Raw genomic sequence first — 6,078 nt, 5'->3', positions numbered from 1 at the left:
TATTGATGCGAGTGGCTTGAAACTCTGAGCTAGGATGAGATCGCCGTGCTTAACACATGGGAGCAATGAAGCTTAATGTACTTGTTATCCCTTTTGCTCCCAGTCACTTAAATATGACACTGAGTGTAAGAACTTTTGAGGAAGGATTGTGCTGGCCACAAAATATTCTTATCGTTCAAATGCATTGATCGTAAATTACATACAATAGTAACCACAGAAAGAAGGTGACAGATTAGAGACTCCATTCCCTGTTTATGATTACGCCTCCTTCTAGGAAAGTGTACTGCACACTTTCGTAGCGGAGAATTGTTCAATATGCTGACATTGTTGGAAGGGAACAGACTTTGAAATTGCTAGTAGTCTGCATCACATAGACTATCCACCTGGAGCCATTATTTTGCACTACCACAGAACATAGCGTAAGACTGTAGAGTAGGACAAATATTTAAGATATATATTATTTATTTTTGTGCATGTGAAGATACTTGGTGCTCAATTAGTGGGGAAAGAAAACGAATATCACAGGCATATGGATGGTTTGACATGTACATAGAGCTTCACCAAAGTATGGTTATCTTTTTGGTAAAACCAAGGAAAACATTTGTAACCAATTCAATCTCCAATGTGCTCTAGCAGTTCGCAAGCAGCATATCAGACATAAATTTGCAAAATTTTAGTGCGTTTATGTTTTCGCAAGATATGATTTACCTCTATGGTTGTGGCTTTTGGAAGAGAAATTTTTGAGTAGTTATCATGACAACATACCAAATTTATAAACCTACATTCCACATTTTGGAAAGCAAAACTAAAGTTGCATGGCAGATTATCAACAAACACAGAAGCCCAGTTCAGAAAGGCTTTTGGCTCGTGTTTGACAGCGATTTGACAATAGAATGGACTGTGGGGATCTTCTGTGCGGCAAACTGGAATCCTATCCTACCAATGCAACTGTATAATAAATTTGATAGTGCCCATGTCAAATTATGGTGTGAAAGGGCCAATGAAAATTGTAGGGGGGGGGGGGGGGGGAGGAGGTAAGAAGGCTACTGTATATATGTAAGTACCATGGAGATGAATTATCGTATTTCAGGAGAGCCACCTCTATCTGAGACATGTGCAGACAAAAATACAAGAAATTGTACATTACAATTGTTGTATATAGACAGACAGATGAGAAAAAAAAAATGATCCTATTTTATGTAACTGTTCATTGAATATTGATTGCAAGTGTACTGAATGGACGAGAGCTGGGAAGGTATTCGTTTGATCTAAGTCAGCTACAAGTCATATTCAAAGCTTGCAAGATTTAAAACAGTAAATGTGACGAATACCAGACCGTTGACAGATGGATATTTGCCAAATAGTTTTTATTTTTATTGATCGCTAGTGGACATAAAACTAGAGAGCACACAGTATCAATTAATACATTATACATTTGCCTATGGACTTATCATACTTAATCAGGAATATTCATTTTTGTATTCCGATATAATCATTTCGAAAGATGTCTATGCTGTGTAGTGGTGCTTGGGATCTGATTAATCAGTATCACTTAATTCCTTTGCAAATTTTTGGAACAATGGCTTTCTTTTCTTTGTACTGTGTGGAAGACATTCTGTCAAAGAGGAAATTTTCATGTGAAAAACTTTTCAATACTTGGCCGGGTAAGATGAATATCGCATGCTTTTAATTTTTGCAGATGATCACAACAATTTAGTTAGCACTTTAAACGGCTCACTGCTGCCACGGCAGTTATTAAAGGTCTTTGGCAGCACATACTGCTGTAAAAGATAACTGCAAATCAGACGCATTTGATATCTATGATTTCAAGATAGGTATATAGTTGGGGTACAACCGCTACATTGTGTAGTAATTTCTTCACGTTCAGTAGCATTCATGAGTGAATTTGCTGTCGTAAAATCAGATGTTTTACATTGTATGTCACAAAACACATGGTATGGCGCTTGGGATTAGCCACAAAACTCTCCTTTATATGGTAAGACTAAAATCCAATGAATGGACATTATATATCCATTAGAATCGTTAGTTCAAAATTATTCGGGTTATTCACTTTCTATTTTTTCTTTTATATTGATTAATCACATTGTAAACTTAATTTTTATTAATTTGTCTCCCAAAAATGTCGTGTGTCGTACATGTACACAGACATTCGTTTTTCTTCCATTACGTGTAGCACTCATATGTTTCTTTTAACATGGGATATCTTCATTTGTTGTGAACAAAGTAAAAGTTCAGTGATGTTGTTCAAATCAGTATCTGATATCTTTTTGAGCATGGAGCCAGAAAGTAGCTACGTAAGGACCTGTAAGATCTTGTAACCATCTCATGATAATTAAGTGTTTTAATGAGCAAGCATTAGCTTGTCCCTTTACTCCACTAGCTTGCTCTTTGCATGATGGAGGCATGTGTTTCCGTGGTGCTGTGTTAAAGGCACGTAGCCCCGGTGGTTTAGTTGAATGCATACGCGAATGCATGGCGCAATTTTCCTACAGAGACCTATGCTATCGACTCCTCTTTAATGCTTATGCTGTGACCCATTTCCCCGGAGTCCAAAGAAGTCCGATCACAGTTCGGCTCATGATTCGGCTGATGATGACAGCTTTAGTGAACTTCTTCTGTGACGTCATACTAAGAAGTGCACACCCTGGCATCACTACAGACTGTGTGACGCGCAAAAGACAACGAAAGCAACGTTACCTAGCAACACCTACGTGCTTTACTCCTGATGACAGCTCAACTTCGGCAATCTTCGTATCATCCTAATGGTGATTGGCAGTAGCTCCCTTGCACCCACCGGGTCTATGTGCCTTTAATTCGATTGGCTCTGTTTGGAGCAGGAGCACTCAAAGTAACTTGCATTTCTTCTGTTTGTTGTTTAATTTTTTTTTTTTTTTTTTCATTAATGATGGAATAGTTGGCAAAAAAAGAAGAAGAAAAAGAGTCTCTCAAGGTCACTCGCTTGGAAAGTATACACTGTTATAGAGATGTATCTCTCCTCACTCGCAATGCAACATGATGAACAATTTTGGCAGCAGGACATGATACAACAGAGAGAAAAGACTTCACAAGATTTGTTCATTTTGAGAAAACTTTTCTCCCAACCACTGACATTGATTGTCACAACAGACTTTTGGTCATCTGTGAACATGTATGTATATGTTCTGAGCGTTTTCTCTATGTGCAATATATTTGGTGCATGTTAGGCTCCCTACCCCTCCATTGTATTTAAATTTTCCACTTGTATCATTATCCATTTCGTGTGTATTCACCCGTGCTTAGTGTGGAAATCGAAACATTGCGCTGTACTAGGAATCTGTGTCGAATCAATTTCACTTGTCCAGCTGTGTGTTGGCATCTTCTGTCATTCATAGCTTTAGTGATGGCAGATGTGTCCTTTTATCTCAGCTATGGACAATCTGCTGAAGTACAGCTGTGGACAATCTCATGAAGAGCAGCTTCTGGTTGTGGAGGCGTACCGATGTTAATTTACATTAAATTTTTACGCACAATCATGTACCGGTAAAAAAATTTGTTGGCAAGCAAATACATTGCTGTAATTTGTAAAATTATCTTATCATCTATATTACATAAATAATCTTAACTCCAGTGGATGATTTGTAAAATGCTTGAATTCTTAACATATGAGGCATACAAGGATTTATTCCCAATATGTAATACAGTGGACTCCTGTTATAACGAAATCCTCGGGACCAGCAGTTTTCTTTCGTTATATCGAAATTTTGTTATGAACCGAACAAATAAACAATAAAAAGGCACAGAATGGATAACGTTGCAGCCCGAATTTTTTCTTTGTTTTAACCGGAATTTCGCTTTAACCATGTTCGTTATAATGGGAGTACACTGTATGTATACCAGTATTATTATGTTAATTTGAAACTTCAGTGTGCAGCCGTGCTGTTTGTTTTGCTTTTTCAGGAATTGGTCATACACTTATTCCTGTCAAAAGTTTTACGTTGTCACTGTTCTTACATGAACATGAATATCCACTGTTTTGCCCAATGGTATGACTAGTATTCACCCAGTTAATCTTATGAAAAGCAATGACATCTAAATCATACAACCAAATTATTCAGCAGTAGATATTTAATTAACACCTGAATGTTATCTGTCAGATATACAATTGATTCATATTTTCATTGTATTATTATACCATAATTATTATACATGTAATATTTCAAATTGCATAATTATCAAACAAGATTTCATGATATCACTTTATGGAAAGACTATTCTGAGCATCCTGAGCTTTTGTGTGTGTTTCACCTGTGAAGTATCTTGGGTCCTACGACCACAGCCCCAACGCATAAAGGCTCAACTCTAGTATGTTGTTTGAAACAATGTCATAAATTTACCCTCTTCAGACCAGTCAGAATAAGGCAGAACGTGACACACTTTTAGATATGATGCTCTGAGATGTGAAGCAAAAGTTTCGTCGTTGTCAGTATTGCAGAATAATGGATTTGGCATAAAGTCAACATATTGGGAGGTCTATATCCTAGGAAATATTTTAGAAGTCCAATGCATTGTATCACACGAGCCGAATGCGCATGCAAGAGTTATTTATTTTTGCATCGTGATGCTAAAACCAACGTTATTTGCCACTGTTCACACGCAGCAAGAAAAAAATATATATATACACTGTATATGTGTATCACCAGCTGCAAATGAAGCACTCTGACTCTCAAGACTACGCATGACTATAGAATGTGAGTGTGACCCTGAGCACCCAAGTGTGCAGACATAGCGTGGCGACTTGCATTATTGGATTAAAAGAAATCAATGTTCTGTTTGGGTCCTGTTCACACATGCTGTGCAGGTCAAATTTTTATGAGAGTTTAAAAAAAAAAAGGACTGATTTTTGTAATCATGAGAATTATCTGGTAACAATCTTTTGTGCTCACATGCAAGAATGAACAGTTTTCCCACCACGTTGCAAAAATCTACATTCAGAAATCGTTACTTGCGGACGTGTGAGAACAGGACCACTTTTGCTGGGAACAGGGAAGAAAACAAAGCAAAAGAAGCAAACTTTAACTTGGCATCTTTGCCTCTTATCTTCATCTTCAGCGAAAGCGTTTGCTTTATTTTGCCTTTGTTTACGTTGTGCTTCTGCTGAAGAGGAAGTCTAGTCTCTTCACAGAAAGTTCTGCAATACCAGCACAGCAGCACCATGTCTGATATGCTGAGAAAGACACTCACTTCTGCAAATTTGAAATAATAATTCACAGCTTATAAAGGGATGTATTGATTTATGTGTACCGTGGTATGTACATTGTGTAATACTGGTCCCATATTGTGAGGTATTATAGGTTACACGAGTGTCGTGCAGTCTTTAGTCAAGACTTTATTACACTTGACTGCCTTGCTCATATCATTACAATGTATCTAATGTGGCCAGCTACTTGCATATTTTGTGACTTTGAACTCAATATGGCTGATGGAACTATTGCATGCATTCCATAAAGACATCAGCTGTTGTCCATTTTTTTCTTTTAATATTGTGTATAAGCATCAAGTATAAATATATATAATTATGATTATATATATGTAATTTGAAGAGATAAACATGACATTACCTGTGTGACTACATGTGCATAGGCAGACATGTTTCATAGCAATGTTGAAGAGGAAATTAATTGTTCTCTTGGAGGAAAAAAAAAAAAGATGACAGTTGCCATATTGTGATTTAGAATCTCGATGGGATGGTATGTAATGATGTAGATCATTTACAAGAGATGTTAGATGTTACAGGTATGAAACTTTGACCCCAAGCTAGAGTTGTCACATGCTTTCCTCATGACAAGCGAGTAGCCATGAAATCATTGGAAGACAGGCTAGGAGAAACGACTAGTAGATCCGTGTGGCTACGTTATGTTTAAAAGTTTTGTCTTTAAAGCATAGTAATCTATGTTCATCTACCAGTAAGTTTACAAGAATTAACCTCAACACTCAAAAAAGAGAGAGAAAAAAAAGACTGAATTCACAATATTCCTGAAATAATAGCTTACACGTACATTTATGCGTGCACCATGGCTG

This window comes from Diadema antillarum, unplaced genomic scaffold (assembly GCF_040938485.1).
Source record: "Diadema antillarum isolate AM-2024a unplaced genomic scaffold, OU_Dant_1.0 scf00000035, whole genome shotgun sequence".
NCBI lineage: Eukaryota > Metazoa > Echinodermata > Echinoidea > Diadematoida > Diadematidae > Diadema > Diadema antillarum.
Note: the sequence above shows the minus strand (reverse complement) of the source record.